The sequence below is a fragment of the Leopardus geoffroyi genome, chromosome D2, assembly GCF_018350155.1.
Source record: "Leopardus geoffroyi isolate Oge1 chromosome D2, O.geoffroyi_Oge1_pat1.0, whole genome shotgun sequence".
NCBI classification, from domain to species: Eukaryota; Metazoa; Chordata; class Mammalia; order Carnivora; family Felidae; genus Leopardus; species Leopardus geoffroyi.
In genome coordinates, this window is record NC_059334.1 from 24,707,345 (window position 1) to 24,732,621 (window position 25,277).

Consider the following 25,277-nt stretch of genomic DNA (forward strand, 5'->3'; position numbering starts at 1 on the left):
ACAAGAAAATAAGAAAAGAAGTAATTAAAAAAAGACATAAGACTTGAAAGGAAGAGATTAACCTTCATTTGTAGCCTATTTGATAATTCAAAAAGCTGAAATAATCAATGCGCAAACTTTTATAAACAATAGAAGAGTTTAAGCAAGGTAGCTGAATACAAAAGCAAAACAGAAAAATCTAATACTATCTGGCAATTGCATAGCACTTCATGCATTTCAAAGCACCAGATATGTTTGCATTTTCAGAAGCTCCCCCAAATCCTGAGTTTGATTATATCATTATCATCATCATCATCATCATCAGTAGCAACTGCATCGTTCCTATTTGAAAAAATGTGCAACTCAAAAACAGACACATAGACTAATGGAACAGAATAGAGAACCCAGAATTGGACCCACAAATGTATAACCAACTAATCTGACAAAGCAGGAAAGAATATCCAATGGAAAAAAGACAGTCTCTTTAACAAAAGGTGCTGGGAGAACTGGACAGCAACATGCAGAAGAATGAAACTAGACCACTTTCTTACACCATTAAAAAAATAAACTCAAAATGGATAAAGGACCTGAATGTGAGACAGCAAACCATCAAAACCCTAGAGGAGGAAGCAGGAAAAAATCTCTTTGACCTCATCTGTAGCAATTTCTTACTCAACACATCTCTAAAGGTGAGGGAATTAAAAGCAAAAATGAACTACTGGGACCTCATCAAGATAAAAAGCTTCTGCACTGCAAAGGAAACAATCAACAAAACTAAAAGGCAACTGACGGAATGGGAAAAGATATTTGCAAATGACATATCGGATAAAGGGTTAGTATCCAAAATCTATAAAGAACTCACCAAACTCCACACCCGAAAAATAAATAATCCAGTGAAGAAATGAGCAAAAGACATGAATAGACACTTCTCCAAAGAAAACATCCAGATGGCCAACCGACACATGAAAAGATGCTCCACATCACTCATCATCAGGTAAATACAAATCAAAACCACACTGAGATACCACGTCACATTGGTCAGAGTGGCTAAAATGAAGAAATCAGGAGACTATAGATGCTGGAGAGGATGTGAAGAAATGGGAACCCTCTTGCACTGTTGGTGGGAATGCAAACTGGTGTAGCCGCTCTGGAAGACAGTGTGGAGGTTCCTCAAAAAATTTAAAATAGAACTACCCTGTGACCCAGCAATAGCACTGCTAGGAATTTACCCAAGGGATACAGGAGTGCTGATGCATAGGGGCACATGTACCCCAATGTTTATAGCAGCATTTTCAACAATAGTCAACAATGTTTCAACAATGTTTATAGCAACATTTTCAACAATGGAAATAGCCTAAATGTTCATCAACTGAGGAATGGATAAAGATGTGGTTTATATATACAATGGAATACTACTTGGCAATGAGAAAGAATGAAATCTGGCCATTTGCAGCATCGTGGATGGGACTGGAGTGTATTATGCTAAGTGAAATAAGTCAGTCAGAGAAAGACAAATACCATATGTTTTCACTCATATGTGGATCTTGAGAAACTTAACAGAAGACCATGGGGTAATGGAAGGGGGAAAAAAAAGTTACAGAAAGGGAGGAGGCAAACCATAAGACTCTTAAATACTGAGAACAAACTGAGTGTTGATGGGAGGTGGGGGAGAGGGGAAAGTTGGTGATGGGCATTGAGGAGGGCACTTGTTGGGATGAGCACTGGGTGTTGTCACATGGAAACCAATGTGACAATAAATTATATTTAAAAAAGAAAAAAAAAGAATGTACAACTGAGGCAGACACTGCATAGTTTTCTTTTAAAAAATTAAGGTGTAATTTATACATGTTGATATTCATACTTGTTGCTATTACAGTTCTATGAGCTTTGACAAACATATAGTCATATGAGTCACCACAATCAAGATGTTGAACAGACCTGTCCCCAAAAAGATTCTCTGATGCTCCTCTGTAGTCAACCTCTTCCTACTCCCAGCCCCTGTTAATTGCTGATCTCTTTTCGTTCCTATAGTTCTGCCTTTCCTCCTGAACTAATTTCCTTCCTTTCCTTTCCTTTCCTTTCCTTTCCTTTCCTTTCCTTTCCTTTCCTTTCCTTTCCTTTCCTTTCACTCTAGCCTCATATAAGTGGAATCAGAGAGTATGTACCCTTTTGCGTCTGACTTCTTTTACTTAGCATAGTTAGTGCATTGGAGATTTATCTATGTTATAGCAAGTAAGAGTAGTCAGTTCTCTTTATTGCTGAGTAGTACTCCATTGTGTGGACACCCCGCCCCCAGCCCCACCAAGAGTTTGTTAATGTATTCACCCATTGAAGAACATATGATTGTTTCCAATTTTTGGTGATTATGAACAAAGCCACACAAACAATTGTATACAGGGTTTGATGTGAACGTAACTTTTCATTCTTTTGTGTAAATACCTAGGAAGGGAGTGTTAGGCCAAAAGGTAAGCATGTGTTTATCTTTATAAAAGACCACCAAACTGTTTTCCAAATTGGCCATACCATTTTGCATTCCCACCAGCGATGTATGAAAGTTCCAGGTGCTCTGCATCCTTGTCAGCACTAATATTGTCAAAACTTTTTAGACTTTACCCATTCCAGTAGGTGTGTAGTAGTATCTCACTGTGGTTTTAATTTCCATTTCCCTAATGACGAAAGATACTGAACATCTTTTCGGGTGCTTATTCGCCATATGTATACCTTGTTTGGTAAAGAAAGAAGAGATGGCTGAAAATGATCTGTTAAATGGTTTGCCTGTTTTTAAAAAGTGGGTTATTTTCTTATTGAGTTGTAAGAGTTCTTTACATATTCTGGATATAAGTCCTTTATCAGATATGTACTTTACAAATATTTCTTCCAGTTTGAAGCTTGTGTTTTCATTCTTTGGACAGTATCTTTGTAGAGCAGAAGCTATTGATTTTGACTGAGTTATGTTTATCAATTTTCTTTTAGGGGTTGTGTTTTTGGCACTGTATTTAAGAAATTATTGTCTAATAATTTGTAAGTCACAAAGTTTTCTCCTCAGAGTTTATAGCTTGTTCCTGGTGAAACTAATGGTAAACATTCAATTCTCTTGGCCTTCACCCATTATTCTGTTTCATCACATCATGATCCTACAAAGTAAGTTTGATGGATGGATTAAGGAATAAAAAAGGAAACTATAATGCTATATTTGAACATAGAGACAGAGCTATATCATTTAGCAGTTGATTTTTTCTCTAAACTTCCCATATATGTTGTTTTGCTTCAACAGTTGAAGTCAATTTCCTGAGACGAGGATCATGCTCTAAAATTACTACCCTGTCCAGCACTGTTGGCCCAATGGGAGATATCCAATTGGACCCAATAATGCAGCCAACTTCATTTGCTGACTGAAGGGAACATTCTGGACTCTTGTCATTCTGCTAACCCAGAGACCACATCAGTCTTTTTTTTTCAGCTGGATTGGGTACTAGATGAGGAGGCTACTCTATTCTCTGGGTATGTCCACTATCTGAGTGACAGCATAGGGGAGTCAGCATCTCTCAATAATACTAAACACTCAATAGCTACTTGCTCCAAATCAATCTATTCTTCACATCAAAAACCCAACAAACACAGATTTATGAAGAACTTGAGGAATTTGAGGCACTGGAAAGAAGTACAACAGAAATTCTGAGGAATCTGATAAATTAGCTAAGCCTGTTAGAAGCAAAAGGAGGTAAATAGGAGTTCCAACATAAGCATCATGGGAATAAATGGCCAAACGGAAAGCTCAGTAGATTTTACCAAAAGTATTCTGGGATAAACTGCAACAACTTAGATAAGAAGTCAAAACACATTCTGAGCCTGATGACTAATTATCAGAACCATGGACATATGTTCTGAGGCTGACAAATCCTTCTGTGATGCAGTTGCTGAGAAAATGAACCCCAAAGTTACACTCGTTTAGTGTTCTTGGGTTGTTGCCATCTCACACAGCAATGAAGAGGTGAGTAAATATTACCTTCATGATCAGGTAGGAAAAGGAGACAGAAGGTAAATAGAGTAATAATGCTGTGTGAGGCAGGGGAGAGGGAGTGGGTAGGATGAAGACACTCAATCGTCTTGAGAAGCATAGTATGTCACAAAAACCAACCAGAGAAAACAGAATAGAGCAAACACCTCCTTTAAAAAAATAATAATAAACCTTTAGAGAAAAGAAGAATCAGGAAGGAAGCTTATTTAAAATGACTGTTACTAACTGAGGGTTGATGGGGGGTGGGAGGGAGGGGAGGGTGGGTGATGGGTATTGAGGAGGTCACCTTTTGGGATGAGCACTGGGTGTTGTATGGAAACTAATTTGACAATAAACTTCATATATTGAAAAAAATGACTTACTATTTAAAATAACTTTAAATTTCATCAAGGTTTAGTATGGCTTCAAAAACGTTTGGAGGAGCAGGGTATACTGAGAAAGGATTTCTAAATAGATACACATGTATAAGAGTAAAGACTTTGGTTTAAGTTTATATATTTTGAGAAAGATAGAGTGTGTACATGAGAGCTAATAGGGGAGGGGCAGAGAGAGGGGGAGAGAATCCCAAGCAGGCTCCACACTGTCAGCTGGGAAGCCCCACATGGGGCTCAAACCCAGGAACTGAGAGATCATGACCTGAGCTGAAATCAAGAGTTAGACACTCAACCAATTGAGCCACCCAGGTGCCCCAAGAGAAAAGACTTTTTAAATAGACGTCTTCTAAAGTAATATTTAAATTATAATATTCTGTTGTTAAATAAAATTTGTTATGGTTTGCCATGTGTAAGTAAATGTTCAATAAAATGGAACTACAGCCATAATGTTAACACACTCAGGAAGGAAATGAGAACTATACATTCAGTTTTACGGGGGTTAATACTAGGAAGAATTATATGGACATTGTTTCGGGGTTTTCTTTGTGGGTTTATTTTGTTTGTTTTTTGGTTTTTGGTTTTTGTTTTTTTGGTTCAACCTAACTCTTAACCAGAATTTAATCCTAATGATCGGTTTTCTAGCACAGTATATTTCTTTCTCTTTTTTAAAAATTTATTTAATTTATTTTTTTAATTTACATTCAAGTTAGTTATCATATAGTACAACAATGATTTCAGGAGTAGACTCCTTAATGCCTCTTACCCATTTAGCCCATCCCCCCTCCCACAACCCCTCCAGTAACCTTCTGTTTGTTCTCCATATTTAAGAGTCTCTTATGTTTTGTCCCCCTCCCTGTATTTGTATTATTTTTGCTTCCCTTCCCTTGTGTTCATCTGTTTTGTACCTTAAATTCTTCATATGAGTGAAGTCATATGATATTTGTCTTTCTCTAATTTCACTTAGCATAATACCCTCTAGTTCCATCCATGTAGTTGCAAATGGCAAGATTTCATTCTTTTTGATTGCTGAGTAATACTCCATTGTGTATATATACCACATCTTCTTTATCCATTCATCCATTGATGGACATTTGGGCTCTTTCCATACTTTGGCTATTGTTGATAGTGCTGCTATAAGTATTGGGGTGCATGTGTCCCTTTAAAACAGCATCCCTGTATCCCTTGGATAAATACCTAGTAGTGCAATTTCTGGGTCATAGGGTAGTTCTATTTTTAATTTTTTGAGGAACCTCCATACTGTTTTCCAGAGCGGCTGCATCAGTTTGCATTCCTACCAGCAAAAGTGGGATCTTCTTTCTCTGCATCCTTGCCAACATCTGTTGTTGCCTGAGTTGTTAATGTTAGACATTCTGACAGGTGTGAGGTGGTATCTCATTGTGGTTTTGATTTGTATTTCCCTGATGATGAGTGAAGTTGAGCATCTTTTCATGTGTCTGTTACCCATCTGGATGTCTTCTTTGGAAATTGTCTATTCATGTCTTTTGTCCATTTCTTCACTGGATTATTTGTTTTTCGGGTGTGGAGTTTGGTGAGTTCTTTATAGATTTATGATTCTAACCCTTTATCTGATATGTCATTTGCAAATATCTTCTCCCATTCCATCAGTTGCCTTTTAGTTTTGCTGATTGTTTCCTTCGCTGTGCAGAAACTTTTTATCTTGATGAGGTCTCAATAGTTCATTTTTGCTTTTGTTTTCCTTGCCTCCAGAGACGTGTTGAGTAAGAAGTTGCTGCGGCTGAGGTCAAAGAGGCTTTTGCCTGCTTTCTTCTCAAGGATTTTGATGGCTGCCTGTCTTACATTTAGGTCTTTCATCCATTTTGAGTTTATTTTTGTGTATGGTGTTAAGAAAGTGGTCCAGGTTCATTCTTCTGCATGTCGCTGTCCAGTTTTCCAGCACCATTTGCTGAAGAGACTGTCTTTATTCCGTTGGATATTCTTTCCTGCTTTGTCAAAGATTAGTTGGCCATACGTTTGTGGGTCCATTTCTGGGTTCTCTATTCTGTTCCATTGATCTGAGTGTCTGTTTTTGTGCTAGTATAGCACATATGTGACAGTATAGCATCATACTGTCTTGATGATTACAGCTTTGTAATACATCTTGATGTCCGGGATTAGGATGCCTCCTGCTTTGGTTTTCTTTCTCAAGATTGCTTTGGCTATTCGGGGTCTTTTCTGGTTCCATACAAATTTTAAGATCATTTGTTCTAGCTCTAGCACAGTATATTTCTAATTGATATTAATTTTCCTAACTGAAGCCTTTCCTGATGGGCCCAATCACAGACTGTGGCTCATGAATGACTCAGAGGGTTCCTTCCGTTCAGTCCAGTTGAGGGCTCCTTCTCTCCTTAACCATCTTCATCATCCACTTCAATTACTGACAGCAAAAAATATAGTCATGAGGGAATGGATGGAGTTAGAACTTCACATAAGTGAGCTTTTTGGAAATATTTGTTTGTGTTACTTCCTTGATTCTAAAGAGACCAGGGTCTCATGTTTGAGCTGCCAAATGTTTTCAATTTGTTCAATAAGATCTCTCCTTTAGGGACAAAGAATAGAGATGTACATGTACCTTTTATATAAGCATAGGGCTATCTATTGCCTTTATTTACTTATTTATTTATTCTATTGCCTTTAATTGACTCATTTGATAGAGATTTGAGCAACTGTCATATGCCCAGCACCGTAACTAACACTGGGGATTGCAAAGCTGTTGAATTTCCATGTAGGCAGGCCAACCAAATATACATCTACATGGGCTAAATTACATGACTTGAAACTTAATAATAAAGCAATCATGCATTTTTGAAGTCACATTGTAATAAAGATACTAATACCAAGAGACTTTTGCAGGTAGTATTTTGAATTTATGAGAAGAATAGCTCTGTGACTAGAGTAGACTAGAGAAAGAATTTTAGCAGAGTTTGAAGAAACAACCACATTTAGAAAGGAAGAAGCCAGATAGTCTAAGTAGGAGCTTCAGAATCAATAAAAGCATGGTAGTAAGATAGTTAATGGGGATCATGAATAACAGTGTCTATGATTTGTCATGTACACAGTCAGATTTAATCCACTATGGGGCAGACAAGTGTAAAGGATGGATACATTTCCATTGTTAATGGAAAAACCCACAAATGCAGTGAGAAGCAAAGCTTCCTTTGTTCTTTTCCCTCCTCCTCTGTTCTTATCTCCTCACTCTCCCTGGACACTGAGTGTGGGTGATTGGTACTGAAATCTCTCCACCGAGTTGGGAACCCCTCAGTATTTCTGGCAGTGATCCCAGGTTGAAAAGCACAAGCCACAACCAATGTTCATGTTTCTATAATTTTTTAATACTAAATTTTAAGCATTAAAAATGTTGTGTTCATGATTGCCAACTCTTTCGGTAAGTTTAACTGTTAAAATAAAGGCAAACAATTAATAGTTTCAGAGAAGTCTCCAAAGAACCAAGCTGATCATCACATCTCTATTCAACTCAGAAGTTATACCCACAGATAGTTAATGACTTCAAAGGGAACGCCCCTTGGGGTGTTTGTATTTTAAGAGAAGTCATGGAGGACAGGTCAATGCTCTACCCCAAAAATGAATTTTTCATGGTAGAATTTTCAACCATCAGGCACATAAGTAAAAGAGATGGTTTAGGGCAGGGGACTCTTTGAAATACCACTATATTTCAGGTTACTTTTCTGCCCATAAGGGAGGTTATCGCTAGCAGTGATGATAAGAGAGAGATGGTGGCCTCTTCTTCCTTCTCACACTTAAAGAGCTACGGCTGGAACCTCCATTGGACCCTGGACAAGTCTGGTGCCTACTGAGATAGAATTCAGAGACCCAGATGCCTCCAAGAGAAAAAAAAATAATCTGGGCAGGTGAGAAAATTAGTCACAGTGTAAACATTGCTTCACAATGGCCAGGATCCATGAGTGGATCCTGGGATGACTAGGAAGCTTGAGGGTGGCCCATGCTTGGCCTTACTGCCGCCCACAGCAAGTGGCAATTTACTAATGTAAATTCACCTGGGCTTGGAGCAGGACTGTTTGCACTGAGGCCAGGACCGGATGGGCTGCCCACATCATAGAGCAGAAGGTAAAGTGGGACTTTATCTGTTGCTCCAGAATTTTCCTAAACAGCAGGCACCCAGTACCCTCCTTCTAGAGACAGCGGCCAAAACTTGGATATAGAACCAGCCTTCTTACAGGCAACCATGGTCAACTCCCCACCCCACCTGCAGCCCATTCCTCAGAGGCAGAGGCCAGGCAGGAGACAGAGAATGAACAAGAGGCTCAGGTCGGCCCTGCAAGAATCCAAAGGACTCACAACCACAGCCCTGCAGGGAAATCCTCTTCATGAGAGGCAGTTCCTTTGACCCCATTAGGATGGCTCAATAAACTGCTTACAGTCATAAAACCATCATTGCACGTATTATTACACCCATATCATATACCATCTAAATAACATCCCTGGAATGTTTGAGTGCAATTTCTGCTCAGAGCGGTATGCAGTGACCTCTTTAACCAAATCATTTAGGGAACTCTTGATCTCTTTCGCCTTAACAAACCTACCTTCCGTTCCTTCATTTTATACCATGGTATAAATGACTTTAAAAATTAATGCTTTGAGCAATCAAGAGAGGACTGCAAGGTTTCACCAGAGCCTTCTAGTTGTCTCTGGAGCTCTAATTATAGGCTGTCACTGACTTCCTCATGGTCATTCCCAACCCTGAGGGCAGTCAGCAAGTCTGAGTAATGCCCGTCACAGCCACTGGGTGGCACTGGCAGGCCTGAGTTCTAGGCAAGAGGGAGGATGAAAGAAAGGAAGAGGCAGGAGAGAGTCAAGGTGGAGAGGGAAAGAAGAAAGGCAGAGAGATGAAAGAGAAGAGAGATAGAAAAGGAATACTAGGTCATGGGCAACAACTGCCTTGTGTGGCCTCTGTAGGCACCCCTGACACTGAACAATGAGGCGAGCATGTTTTATCCATCTTTATATTCCCAATACCTAGCTTGACGCCCAGCACTCCGCTGATGCTCTGGGTCTGTCACCTTGTGGAATGAATGCTGCAGCACCCCACCCCCACCCCAAGAAAATGGTCCTTAAACGGGGAGGTTTAGGCAGTGTGTGTCTCAATGCTCTATCCTTTTGTTTTGGGATAACTCAGTTGAAAATGCAGAGTGGTGCCTCACTGTGGTTCTCAATCAGTGGTAAATCTTTGCCTTGTAAAGAAGCAAAGCAGGAATAACACACAGGTTAGATTATCCAGGAGTTGACAAACTTATGCTGTAAGAGACTGGATAGCAAATATTTTAGTCTTTGCAATCCATACAGTCTCTGCCACAGCTACTCATCTCTGCCACAGTAGCATAAAAACAGCCACTGACCATTGTAAACAAATGGGTGTGACTGTGTGTCAATAAAACTTTATTTATGAAAACAGGCAGCAAGTTAGATTTGGACTGTGGTTTGCCAAACCTTCAGTGCTTTGGGTTCAAAGGCGATCTTTCTGGTTTCTCCAAACATGATGTTACATCCTCATTGATCCAACACCACTCTTTTTAGCACATAAGTATCCAATGGTCTCTCTCTGAATCTGTGTTGACCACATGATCTTAGACTATAAACACTTTGGAATCTAAGAGTCCATATAGGGGTGCCTGGGTGACTCAGTTGGTTAAGCATCCAACTTCGGCTCAGGTCATGATCTCATGGGTCCTGGGTTCGATCCCCATGTTGGTCTCTGTGCTGATAGCTCAGAGCCTGGAGCCTGCTTCAGATTCTGTGTCTCTCTCTCTCTCTCTGCCCCTCCCCCACTATTCTCTCTCTCTCCCTCCCTCTCTCTCTCTCAAATATAAATAAACATTTAAAAAGGTAAAAAAAGAAAATGAGTCTGCATAGCCAACTTTGATGTGCTGTTAAGTGTTCCTGTCTTCCTTAGCTTTGAAATTCTCATGACACATAGTTTCTGAAGATTCCACATAGGCATAGATAGAGTTATGTGATTGGTGTCAAACTGCAAAATTTAGTCTTGGGGAATTATACTGCTCTGGCTACAGTGGACCAAATTCAACCAGCTTGAGAAAGGCCAGTCCCAGCTCAAACTGTGAAGTAACTAAAGTTTGTCTTTAGAAAGACAAACTTCTAGACACATACTCCCTACCCCTCCTCGTCCAGTATTCAGTATCCTCACTCATTCTCCCTGCTCTCACTCCCATCAGGAACTTGATTCTTCACTTAGCTAAAATAAAAGTAACTAATAACAGGTTAAACCACTTCCCATTGAGGGAATTTACATTTTAATATGGTTGAGAGCATTTGGATAAAGGGACATAGTACTAATGATGGGATATTATACCTCCTGGTGATGATTTTTATTCGAAAGTGGATTCCACTTTGATCATGGTCAGTGGAAAAATCCAGGAGAAATACTGAGTAGGGTCACTGCATAGAGCTCTGTGGCTTTACAGAATTCCATGCATTGGGATGTGAATGACATCTTTTGGAGTTGTGCAATCCAGTGGTGGTGGCCCAGGTAGTGGGTGCTCTGATGTGTGTGTGTGTGTGTGTGTGTGTGTGTTCGCGCGCGCGCGCGTGTGTGTGTGTGCGCGCGCGCGCGTGTGTGTGTGTAGCAGTGCCTAAGAGAGAGGCCAAGTTCCCTAAGGAACTCACACTGAAGTGCGAGTTTGTAATTTTGAGTTTTCCTCCTTGGGAAATGAAGGAAATTGACACGAGTGAGATTTTTTACATGCCAAATGAAATCAAGCACTCTGGACCAGATGAAAGTGTATTTCCTTCCCAAGAAAGAGCTTTACGCAGGTATTTCAAAATCTCTTCTTACTCCAGGCACTGCAGCAGAAATCTGTTCCTTGAAGATTTGGGCCAGCTTCATGCTGGTGCAGTCACACAGCCCTGTGGTTATATTTCTCACTGCTCCTCTGATGGCAGGTGGAAGCTGCTCCACACTTAAACATGGGTAACATGGAAACATGGAGCTCTTTTACCAACAGGGGATGGGGTTCAGTGGATAAATGCTTCCTCCTTTCTTCCCCATGCAGATGGTTCTGAGACCACATTCTTCAAAGTTCTTCAAAAGGCCCTGGAAGGATCGAGCACCAGTCGCCCACAGCAGGGACCAGCTTCCAAAAGAATCCTCGCATTGACTCTCCTCTTTCCTCATTTTACTCTCCTTGTCCCTCACTGCTCCCTGAGATCACATGACAAATAAGTCACCTGCATAAAGGCCTTTACCTGAGGCTCTGCTTTGGGGAAAGCCCAAGCTAAGACACTGTGCTTGTTCATTTGTCATGAGAAACACTGTTGTCAGACACAAACTGCTGTGGATTATCCAGAGGCAAAATTGCATGTTAGTAAAAACACCTCTTATTTTTTTAATGTTTATTTATTTATTTATTTATTGTGTGGGGGTGGGGAGAGAGAGAGAACATGCATGAGGGAGCCAAATGGGGCAGAGAGAGAGGGAGAGAATCCCTCATGAGGAGAGAGATCATGACCTGAGCTGAAACCAAGAGTTGGATGCTTGACCAACTGAGCCACTCAGGTGCCCCATCTTACTCTCGAATAGTAGACTTCAGAGCACTTTGATGCAAAGCACTTTCCTACATAGGATCTCAAAGACAAAGCTTATCTGTGGTGCCCTTTCCTTTCCCTTCCCTTCCCACTGCTTACTCTCCAGTGTCAGTGTCTTCTACTGCCCCCATCTCTCTGAAAGTCCCAGTTCTGGACATAAACAGTGTCCACACTGCTCAATAGCTGCCTCTAGCTGGAACTGAGGAGCTACAAGGGGTGTGGCTCTGGGCCAGAAGTGGCCATGGACTGGTTACTCATGGTCCCAAGGCAACATCTGTCTCAAGGGTAGCCCATGTGTTGGCTTATTGTGGCTCATCAGGTGGTCCATTAGGGTCCCAGGTGAGAAAGATTCTACTCAACTAAACTGATGTACTGAGTGCTAGCTAGGGCAAGCAGTCTGGCTTACTTAAAATTTGGACATGAAAATATATCAAAGATCAGCTAGTTTATGATGACAGTGAAGGAAAACAGATGTGCAGAGAGAAGCTCAACATGAGAAGATATTGCAGACCAGGAGCCGGTGACCCTGAGGTGTTCCCTAGAGTAGCATCAAGCTCTGAACAGCTTTGAAATTCCTTATAATATCTGCTACCTAGTAGTCCCTCTCTTTTTTAAGTGGGCCTAAGCAGAAAAAAAAAAAAAACCTTTTGAGCAGAAAAACCTGGGGGACCTGGTGCCCGAAACCCTTTCTCCCTTTCAGATACTATTTTCCTCCAGGCTAATGATAAACAATGGTATCTAACTGGTATCATCTCTCTATTGACAGGAACTCTCCAGAGGTAGGGCTTCACTTCAAAAGGGTGATACCAAAGCACAGAGGTGGGCCAGCAAGTGAGAGATTTGGGGGAAGTGAGGAGAGTTTCGGTGCCCCTTGAATGACCCTTTGCAAGCAGCTGCTCAGACTGTTTGCATCTCCAGCATCATGGTAGGAATTCCGTCCTGGAGAAAATGACAGGGATGTCTTCACATCTGGCAATTCTTCCACTTTGGAATGTACATTCCACAGAAGGCTGAACTTGTGGCTTCTCAGCAGTCCCGCCAGTGACTAATGCCCATGGTATAGAGTCTACATCCCAACCAGATTTCAAACATGCTGCCCCAGGTTTGCTATAAATCATTGATCTATCCCATAAGCTCCAATCTTTGGTAAGTAATTTCAAACTAAACTCAAACTAGTGGGCATTAAAATAAACATGCGCTTGGATTCAAACGATAGGATTCTCACTGGCTGAAGAAATCTTAATGATTTGTGGAGACACAGACATACTATGTGTCTAAAGCTGTCTAGATGCAATCTCCTACATCAAAAATCATTTGAAATATACTAAAAATCTTTGAAATCATTACAGAATTTTATTTTACTGTCAAAATGTATACAAAGGAGAAAATACAGTTTTAAATGGATCCCACAATAGCAGTATTCCTTTTGGAAGAAGTATGGCAATTCAGAAGTAACATTTTGTCCCTGCCATAGTACATATCAGCAATTTAAAGATTCACGTTTACTTAGAACTTTACATCTCTGAAACTAGAGTCCATCGTTTTCAGTTGATGGCATTGGATATTTTAATTGAAAGCATTTGTTCTTTCCCAGCATATGTTAAAAATGGTGCATTTTATAATTAATGGCACAGTGTTACACAGTGGTAGTGATGTAAATGTTACTCAAAATGGAAAATTTGATAATACTTCTTATATTATATTAGATAAGCACAAGCTGACTGTAAGCCCTATAGCTTTCAGTATTATATTAAAAAATTTATGGCAAATATGGCTTTAAAATGCAATTTATTGCAACTCACATATTATTAGGTAAGATTATAAGCTCCAAATATTTAGACTGCACCTCCAATTTCCACCTTGCTCAAACCTCATTTTGTATCAATATCAATAACTAAAAAACAGCCAGTGTTCCAGAAGCTCAAGGTATGGGGCAAGACATTGTGCCTCACAAGTATGATAGATTTAGCTTACTGATAGGATGAAAATTTTCCTCTATCATAGTGTTATATCTTAAAATTTAACACTAGAAGGGTGCCTGGGTGGCTCAGTTGGTTAAGTGTCCAACTTCAGCTCAGGTGATGATCTCACAGTTAATGAGTTCGAGCCCTGCGTCCGGCTCTGTGCTGACAGCTCAGAGCCTGAAGCCTGCTTCAGATTCCGTGTCTCCCTCTCTCTCTGCCCCTCCCCTGCTCACGTTCTGTCTCTCTCACTCTCTCTCTCAAAAATAAATAAACATTAAAAAAAGTTAACACTAGAATACTGGCATATGGATGGACATATAAATCAGTGGATCAGAATTGATAATTGAGAAACCAGTCTTTACATTTTTAGTCAATTGATTTTCAACAAAAAGGTCAAGGCAATTAAATGGGGGAAAGAATTATGTTTTCAACAAATGGTGCCAGGACAACTGAATAACATGCACAAAAATGAATTTGAACCCTAATTTCACACCATATAAAAATTTGTTCAAAATGGATTATATACCTAAATGTAAGAGCAAAATGACAAAAATTTTAGAAGAAATAAGAGGAGAAAAATATTTGTGATCTTGTTAGACAACAAGTTTTTAAATATGACACCAAAAGCATGATTCATAAAAGAAAAAAATGGTAAGTTGGACTTCACCAAATTGAAAATATTTGTGCTTCAAAAGACACTATTGAGAAAATGGAGGGGCACCTGGGTGGCTCAGTCAGTTAAATGTCCAACTTCAGCTCAGGTCATGATCTTGCAGTTTGCGAGTTCAAGTCCCACAACAGGCTCTGTGCTGACAGCTTGCAGCCTAGAGCCTGCTTCAGAATCTCTGTCTCCCTCTCTCTCTGGACCTCCCCAATTCACCCTCTGTCTCTTTCTCTCAGAAATAAAAAAACATTAACAAAAAAAATTTTTTTAAAGAAAATGGAAAAGACAATCCACAGAGGGGAGAAAACATTTGCAAATCACATAACTGATAAGGGACTTATATCCAGAATATATAAAGAACTTTTACAATTCAATAAGAAGACAAACAACCTAAATCGTAAATAGACAAAAGATTTGAGTAGCCATTTCACCAAAGAAAATATATGTACAGCAAGAAAGTAAATGAGAAGATACTCAACATATTTAAGCATTTAGGAAGTGAAAGTTAAAACTACAATGAGATACAACTACACACGCATTAAAATAGGTTAAAGAAAATCCCTGGTAAGTGTGCAGAACAATTGGAACTGTCATACATTTCTGGTACAGCCTATTTGGAAAACAGTTCAGCAGTTTTATTATAAAGTTAAACAGACCCTTACCATTCAACCCAACAACCTTACTCTTATACATTTACCCAAAAGAAATGAAAACTTATGTTCACACAAAACCTGTACACAAATGTTTATAGTGGCATTGTTCATAATAACCAAAACCAGGAAAAACTCAAATGTTATTTAACTGGTAAGTGGATAAATGAATTCTGGTGTATCACACAATGGAATACTAGCCAGTAATAAAAAAGGAGAACTAATTATTACAACATTGATGAACCCCCCAAACATTATGCTAACTAAAAGAAACCAGGTACAAAAAGTTATATATTGTACAAATCCATGAATATGAAATGTTCAGAAAACACAATCTCACAGGTACAGAAAGTAGATTAGTGATTGCCTGGGGCTGGGGAAGAATGGAGAAAGTTCATTACAAATAGAAAGGAAAGACATTTTCCTGGTGACAGACATGTTGTAAAACTGGATTGTGTTGTGGAGTTGGTTGAACTCTTCAAATTTACCAAAAAGTCATTTAATGTACACTTAAAATGGATGAATTTTATGGATATTTCATATAAATGGAATACAATTATAACTCAATAAAGCTGGTTTTTTCTTTTTAAATTAACACTGGAATTATCATGAAAGCTTTTGACCTTGACATCCTGCCAAGTTAGACAAACAACTAACGGTTGTATAGTTGTTGTTGTTTTCTCTTATGAGCTATACAACACTTGTTGATAAGATTATTGATATGGTCATATAACATTATTAATACTAACTTTGGAGGTGCAAAACACTTAGGTTCTAAGACTTTTTTTATAAATCATCAAATAACTATAGCATAACATTGGTGAGGATAGATGCCAATGGCACAAGCTTGAAAGAATTATGTGAATGACACATCTGAAGTCTTCCAGTTGATGTGGAAGTTGATATTATAAAATACCGAAATGTTTTCATATTTATACACTACCAGTAGAGACACTGAAATCATTCTGTAATTTTTATCCAATGGCTTTGTAGACAAATTTGATTATGTTTGAATATATGATTTCTGAGATTAATGTCTGTCCTTGAAGGATACCAATAGTATTTCATCTTGTATAAAGTCAACTTTACCAGTTAAAAATAAGTGTTTTTTTTTTTTTTTTTTTTTTTTTTTGAAGCACATGGGTGGCTCAGTTGTTCAAGCTTCCGACTCTTGATTTTGGCTCAGGTCATGATCCCAGGGTCATGGAATCAAGCCCCGTGTCAGCCTCTGCACTGGGCATGGAGCCTGCTTAAAGATTTTTTCTTTCTCCCTCTGCCCCTCCCCTGCTCTCTCTCTCTCCCTCTCACTTGCTCTCTCTCTTTCTCTCTCTCTCTCTCTCAAAAAAATAAGTGGTTTTTAAGAAATTTCATAGATCATGAGTCATAATTTTCATATTTGTTTTATTGGTTAGGGCAAGCTAAGTGTTGTAACGAACAACCTCCAGATCTCAGTGGCTAAAGACAATGAAAGTGTATTTCTCACCCATGGTCATAGTTCAGTGAGGGTCACCAAACTTTGACTTCCATCCAGTCATTCAGGGATGCAGGTTTCAACCCTGTTGAGGTTCTATCATCTTCCATTTCCTTGGGGAAATTGTAAAGTTTTTATTGGGAAGATTTAACTTTTTATTAGCCAGGCCTGGAAGTGGTGCATATCAATCCGGTTCACATTCCACTGGATGGAACCCAGTAGTGTGGCCACATCTAGCTGCAAAGTACTCTGGAAAAAATAATTTAGTTGTATGGCCAGGAGGAAAAAGAGAAATCAGATATGGGTGAGCAGTGGCATCTCTGCCTTATGAATTCTTGTTATACAATATTACTATTAATTTTTAAAAAATACCTTTTTTGGGATATAATTAACATACCATGAAATTCATCATTTTTGAGAGTGTAATTCAATGGTTTTTAGTATATTCACAAAATTGTACAATCATCACTACTATCTAATTTTGGAGCTCCCAGAAGAAACCCCAATACCCATTTGTAGTGATTCTCTACTGCCCTCTGCCCTGGTCCCTGGCAACCACTGAATACTTTCTGTTTCCATGATCTAACTGTTCCAGACATTTCATATAAATGGGATCACACAACATAAGGCCTTTTATCTTTTTATTTTTTTAAGTTTATTTGAGAGAGAGAAAGAGCTCATGTACGCAAGCTGGAGAGGGGCAAAGAGAGAGAGAATCCTAAGCAGGCTCTGCACTGTCTGCACAGAGCCCAACATGGGGCTCCAACTTACCAACCATGAGATCATGACCTGAGCTGAAATCAGAAGTTGCATGCTTAACCAACTGAGCCACTCAGGTGCCCCCATATATGGCCTTTTATAATTGGCTTCTCAGTACAGTGTTTTTAAGGTTCATTTCTGTTGTACCTGTAACACGTTTCAGTTGTAATATATCATTATTTTATTCTCTTTATTGCTGAATAATATTCTTTCATATGGATAGAACACGTTTTGTTTATCCATTCCTCAGTTGATGGACACTTGGATTGTTTCTACTTTTTGACTATTATGAATTATGCTGCTCTGAACATTCCTATACAGGCTTTTGTGTGGACATATGTTTTCAATTCCATTGGGTGTATGTCTAGGAGTGGAGTTGCTGGGTCACATGATAACTACTTTTACATTTTGAGGAACTGGCAAACTGTTTTCCAAAGTGGTTTCACCATTTTACAATCTAACCAGCAATGCATGAGGATTCTGGAAATTCCACAGCCTTACCAACACTTAAGTATCTGTATTTTTTATTTTAGCCATCCTAGTGAATGTGAACTAGTATCTTATTGTGGTTTTGATTTGCATTTCTATGAATAATGTCAAACTTACTTTCATGTGCTTTTCACTCATTTGTTTATCTTCTTTGGATAAAATGTCTATTCAAATCCTGTGCTCACTTTTGGATTAGGATATTTTTCTTTTTTTTTTAAGTTTATTTTTTTTATTTTTGAGAGAGAGAGAGACAGAGAGAGAATCCCAAGCAGGCTCAGCACTGTCAGTGCTGAGCCACTCAGGCATCCCTGGATTGGGTTATTTTTCTTTTTACTATACGGTTGTAAGACTTCTTTACATGTTCTAGATGTAAGTTCCTTATCAGTTTCCTTGATTTGCAAATATTTTATTCCATTATATGTTTTTTCTTTTCACTTTCTTGATAGTGTTCTTTGAAGGACAAAAATTTTCATTGTGATGAATTGCAATTATTTATTTATTTTTGTCCATTGTGCTTTTAGAAACCATGGCCTAAATCCAAGTTCCCAAAGTTTTACTCCTAGGTTTTCTTCTAGGTGTTTCACAGTTTCAGCTCTTACATCTAGGTCTATAATGCATTTTGAGTTAATTTTTTTATAAGTGTGAGGTTGGGGTCCAGCTTAATTCTTTTGCATGTAGATTTGCACTTATCCAAGCACAGTTTGTTGAAAGACTATTCTTTCTCCATTAAATTGTCTTTGCGTCCTTGTCAAAAATCAATTGACCAAAAATGTAAGAGTTTATTTTTGGACTCCCAATTCCATCCCATTAATCTTTGTGTCTATACTTATGCCAGTACCACACTGTTTTGATTACTATAGTTTTATAGTAGGTTTTAAAATCGGGAATTATGGGGCACTGGGGTGGCTCAGTCAGTTGTTTCTGACTTTATTTCAGTTCAGGTCATGATCTCACGATCATGAGATATTGAGCCTGATATTGAGCCCCAGGCTCATAGAGCAGTGCCTGCTTGGGATTCTCTCTGCCATACCCTGCTCCTGCTCTCCCTCTCTCTCTCTCTCTCTCTCTCTCAAAATAAGCAAATATTAAAAAAATAAAATAAAATTGGGAAATGTGAATCCTCCAAGTTTGTCCTTTTTCAATATTGTTTTGACTATTCTTCATCTTTACTATTGATTTTTTACAATCCAATTTTCAAAACTGGAAAGGGAAAAGGCAGGTTGGGGCACTGTTCAGATAGAAAATGCTGGCATTGGAAGCCAAATGTGAGTATGTGTGCTCATATAAGAATTTTGGAGAAGCTTGTTTTTGCTTCACAAAGAAAAGTGTTACTGATAATAGTCACCTTAATGTAGAATTCTATTGTTATGTTCAAGGAAATTATATATGAATAGTTTTAATCATGAACACCTTGAGGACATAAAACTTACTAGTCTTCATCACTATCCCTGATTTATTTGGGTGTAAAAATCCCTGAATAGGATAATATAAGGGGAAAATTATTTTATTCTTTTTGCAAACCTTTTAACTGCTTTATTATAAAATCCTATTTTTAAAGGATTTTGTGTCCTTAATGTAAGGTGAACTTGGTAGTTAATTGGAACAAGATAAAGTTATCTGCAAAGCAGAAAATACTGGTGCCTAGATTCCTAAATTCCTGAGTGCTAAATCAGGAAATGTACATATTTGTCCTGTTACTGCTGAATAGAGAGTTAGAGAAGCCACTTGTGACCTTTGAAATTATACAGTATTACTTGGTTTTCCTAATTATTACTCAGAGATGTGCCCAAAGGTGATTGCAAAGCATTGGGGACAAATAATATTGAGCAAGAGGGGAGGTTGCACCACGTGATAGGAAAAATACAGACAGGCTTTAGGATAAGACAGCCATGGATTTCAAACATGGACTTCTTTTTTTAAGTTTATTTATTTTTGAGAGAGACAGAGACAGCATGAGCAGGGGAGGGGCAGAGAGAGAGGGAGAAAGAGACAGAGGACCCCAAACAGGTTCCACGTTGTCAGCACAGAGCCTGACACGGGGCTCGAACTCACAAACATGCAAGATCATGCCCTGAGCTGAAGCCAAGAGCTGGATGCTTACCTGACTGAACCACCTGGGCGCCCCTCAAACATGGACTTCTACCTGGCTTGTGAACTTTGGACAGTTATAGAGGTTTAGTTTCATTATCTCTAAAAATTGGTAAATAGCTCTCACAGGATTGCCGTGAAGATTGATTAGGTCCGGCAAGAGGTGCATGTGGATGTGCCCAGCCCTCTGTCAACCCACTTGTGGACAAATGAAGACCACAAAAATATGTTGCCTGCATTATTATGATACATTTGGTATTTCTTCCCATGAAGTTTTATGCTTTTCAATAAAAAATATCTGTCAAGTAGGTTTCACAAAACATGATATTTTTGTATCTTTCAGACAAACTTTCCTATAAATACACAAATCATTTTTAAAAGCCTTTTTTGTCAGCTAAATTGTCCTAATTCCTGGTTAGGAAAATCATGTTCCTTTAACACTTTAGGACTCGGCAGATACCATATATTCAGCCATCAAGCTTCAAGTTCTTACAAGGAAGTGAGACAACCAGAGAACAGGAAGTTAAATGTGTGCAGAAGTATATGTTTTCGTTGCCCATCTGAGGATGAGGACGCGGTCTCTGTGTCCAAGGTCACATCTATGGTAGAAAGCCAAATAGCCCTGATTTTAAATTATAGCTTTTACTGCACAAAGGAATCTGTTTTTCACTCACATCATTTCCTGGCACACAACAAGTGCTCAATAAATGTTTGTTAAATGAATGAATAAATGAGTGAACCATAGCAGGGATCATGCAGTCCAGTAGTTTTCAAACATGTTTTTAGCTGTGGACTCCTTGTTCAAAGTGTTTGCTGGATACCCAGTGTGACACACACATGCAAGGCGAGCCTCTCTGGTCCGTGGGACAGACTGAACGGCTTGCAGCCAGGATCCCCTAGATTCTGGAGAGCATAGCCGGTAGCTTCTACCCTTGTCAAACTTCTCCTTTCAAAAAAATTTTTATGTTTATTTATCTTTGAGAGAGAGAGAGAGAGAGAGAGAGAGAGAGAAGTGGGGTAGGGACAGAGAGAGAGGGAGACACAGAATCCAAAGCAGGCTCTAGGCTTTGAGCTGTCAGCACAGAGCCCAACGTGGGGCTCCAACCCAAGAACCATGAGATCATGACCTGAGCTGAAGTAGGCCACTTAACCAACTGAGCCACTCAGGTGCCCCTCAAACTTCTCATTTCAGAGCAGGGAACACATGCCCAAGAGGAGCAGGATCTGTCCAGTGCTTCATAGTGGAGGCTAAACGTTCACTCTCAACCTTGGGAATCCCTATGCTAGTGGGAAAAAGGGCACATTCCACTGAGTGTTTGCATCACTGGGAGGGCATGTGGACACCCTGGAGCCATCCAGGTGGCCTTAGAGAGAAGCTGGTATCTGTTGCTTATCCAATATTTGAAAGTGAAACTCATTCTATGGTGCAATAAAGGGCTTCAAGCTGTGTTGCTGAGAGCTCTTTGACAGCAAGGCTCTGCTTTTTGGCTGTAACCATACGACTTCAAGCTCTCCACACAGAAAGGAAATGGGTCCCCAATTTACACATCCTAAAATTGTCCCTAGAAGAAAAGGAATATGGATTCTTTGGGGGTCACCTGTCTCCAACGAGTAGATGAGAATTTAGGAGGTGAGTCTGGATTTAGTGATCCTAGAATCCCTCCAAATCAAAGATTTTATGAGCACCCAGTCAATAATATTAATTAGTTGTAAGAGTAGAAGAGATATCTCAACCTGTGTTTTTTGTCTTGGATCTTCCTATATGCTCAAGTCGCCCCTGTGTTTTCCTCCCTCCTCTTTCCCCTCCACTTCTACTCCTACTCCTTGGATACAGCAGAAGGTTTGTACCACAGACGACCTGGATGGAGCCCAGCCACTTCTCTTTTTCCTCCATCCAATCAGCACAAGGCCACCCCACCCTTGGGATGTAGCTAAGGGTGCTACAAGATGTTGACCCTTCCCTTGAGCAAGATGTTGACCACCTCCCTCTACTAACATCTCTAGCTCCTTCTCCTCCCCCTTATTTTTCATCATGTTGGAGATGGAGAAAAAGAGGCAGTCAGATTCCCTCACAGGCAGGCATTTCAAAGTCACAGAAATTAATGTGTGATTTAAGGCTAGCCACCAAACCATTTTTCGATTGCCCAGGCCTGGATAATATATGACCTCTTAATGGACACACAACAACAATAACAACAACACACCCTATATCAAATGTTTGAAGACATCTAAAAGGTACCTGGCAGAGTTCTGCCACACTGGCAGGTAGGTGCAGTTTGGGGGCTGTGTGCCCAGAGTCCCTGCTGTTTTTCCATTTGGCCTAAAGAGGGAGCTATTTCCTTAGAATGCCTGAGCAAAGGGCCTGCCCAGCCAGCCTGGGGGTTTGCAGGACCACAGCAGCTGGGGCTATTCATAAACTTCATGTGTCACTAAATAAACCCATTACACTGTAATCATCTTCTTTAAAAAAAAATTGTGTCCACTAAACAGACAAGAGTTCTAGTAGATCGCAACGAGTCAGGAGACCTGTAATCCTGTCCCACCTGCCTATGGTACTAACCAGGCATTGTTGGATACGTTCTGTTACCACTCAGGTTTAGTGTCCTCATCAGTAAGGTGGGCACTGGGGCACAAGCCCCACCAATTTCACAGGGTGGGTAAGAGGACCATGCTTGGAAAAGGTGTCACGTTGTAATTAAGCGTGTGAGCCCTAGAGGCTGAAACATGAGTTTTGAACCGATTACTAGCCACAGAGCTTTGGCCCATTTTCTAACCTTTCCCACCTCTCAAGTCTTTCATTTGTAAATTTGTAAATATAATTCACACTAAATACTTAGGATTTCTGTAAGAAATAGGTGAAAAAATGCATGTGATGCATTAAATAGCACCAGGGCATCTTAAGCTCTTAATAAATAGTAGCTTTAAAAAACCATAGCAAAAAAAAAATTAAAAAAAACAGGGGCGCCTGGGTGGTTCAGTCGGTTAAGCGCCCGACTTCGGCTCAGGCCATGATCTCACGGTTCGTGGGTTCGAGCCCCGCATCGAGCTCTGTACTGACAGCTCAGAGCCTAGAGCCTGTTTCAGATTCTCTGTCTCCCTCTCTCTCCCTGCCCCTCCCCCACTTGCACTCTGTCTCCCTCTGTCTCAAAAATAAATATTAAAAAAAATTTAAAAAACCATAGCTATTGAAGCACAAATGTTTTTAAACTCGGTTATATTTATACACAGGTGAGATGCATCACTTGGTTTGGTCCTTTCACAAAAATAAGACAATGGCCTAGAAGGAAACAGCTGTTTCCAATCCAAATGGAAACATACCGCTTGGCCATAACCTCTTCAGGGTGTTTCTTTGAAGGGAAGACACCCACACTACATGGATATGAAAGAGGGAAGCTGATACTCCCATCTCTATACCTTGGAGAGAGTCGCTGTCATATGTTTTCTCTATCTGTAACCAAATATTCATTTTTTCATTCAATAAACATTTATGGGGCAATAACCAAATATGTGCACTGTTAGAGTCTATAGAAATAGAAAGATGAACAAGGCTCAATCTCTGCCCTGAAGAAATTTACAGTCTAGCTGAGGAAGATGAAAAGATAAATGAAAAAAAAAAAAAGGCACCAAATGGTAAGCACAGCTTGCTATGAGGACACATAGAAAGGGCTCCTAGATTTGGCTATAAAGAAGGAATGCCACAAACCTTCCTGGAAGAAATAATGAGCTGAATTTTAACAGGGAAGATAAGTTTGCTATTTGAAGTGGGAAGGAGGGGTGTTTTAGGCATGAGTTCTCCAGTTTCCTCATCTAAGAAATGTAGGAGTTCAACTAGGTGGTTTCTGAGATGGCTCTCCGAAGAAAGGGGGATGGGAAATATTGAACAAGGAGCCTCCTTGCAATAAATCTCGCTTATGGAGTCTTTATTTTGCACATGGACATGAGAGAACATAGCACCTTAGGGAGTCACTAGGTTGTAAGCACAGGTTTAAAAACAAGGGGTGAAGCTAGATTGTGACTTCATCATAGGTATTTAGAAAAATCAATCTGGAGCTGAGTAGAGAATGGAATGAAGGGGTAGTAGCAAAGAAATGGATGGCAAGGTAGTCAGTTGGGGTAGGTAAGGAGGACATGACTGAGAGAGAGTCAGAGGCAGATGCAAAGGTGATTCAGAAGAGAAGGTTGAGTGCAAAGGTATTTAGGAGGTCACATTGACCGGACTTGATGACTTAATGATGGAGAACAATAAAGAGAGGTCAAGAATAACTCCCAGAATCCTTACTGGGCCCATGGAACCAACTTAGAGCTCCTTCATCAAGCATTTAATGAATGCTTCCTTTATGCACACAGTCTTCATTCTTTCCAAAGTGAAATTTATAATCAAGTCAGGAAATTGAGACATATCAACATCATGTGTCCTCCATTTCTGTTTTCAGTTTGGAGTTGTTCTGCTATTGTTTTGGAGGGAGGAAGGACTAGACCCTTGGAATGCCCACCTAACAATTGAAGCCTTCAGAAGGAGAGAGCAACCACCACTGGAAAGATGACAGACTTTTCCATTTGTGACTGATGGAAGCATAAAGTAACTAGACTTTCTGGAAGTTATTTACCACACTCTTGGAAACCTTAAAAATGAGCACTTCTAGTTTTTGGAATTTAGACTAAGGAACACAATAATTAAGATGCACAAGGACAGGGGAGCCTGGGTGGCTCAGTCAGTTAAGTGTCCAACTCTTGGTTTCAGCTCAGGTCTGATCTCACGGCTCCCCGAGTTGACAGCACAGAGCCTACTTGGGATTCTCTCTCTCCCTCTCTCTCTGCCCCTCCTCCACTTGTCCTTGCTCTAAAAATAAATAAACTTTTTCTTTAAAAAAAGATACTCAAGGATAAACCCAAAGATTTATTTCAAGGATGTTTATTGCAAAGTTGTTTATAGTTGTGAAAAGTTGGAGACAAGCATAACATACAGAAGTAGTGCCCGGCCATGGTGGACAAAAGACTGAGCCTAGCTTTGTAGCTTCGGAATTCTCAGCTACGAAGAAAGGAAAATGAGATGCACTGTGTCCCATGGACCCAATGAAGCCCTTAAAATTATATAGTAACCAGTAGTTCTTTTTGAATTGAGAACAGGGGCCCCACAGACAACATACAGTTATACTTCTCAAGAAGGGCCTTTCTTTCCCTTTTTTCTAGCTCCCAGGCATTGCTGAAAGTTCCCAGCTGAGCAA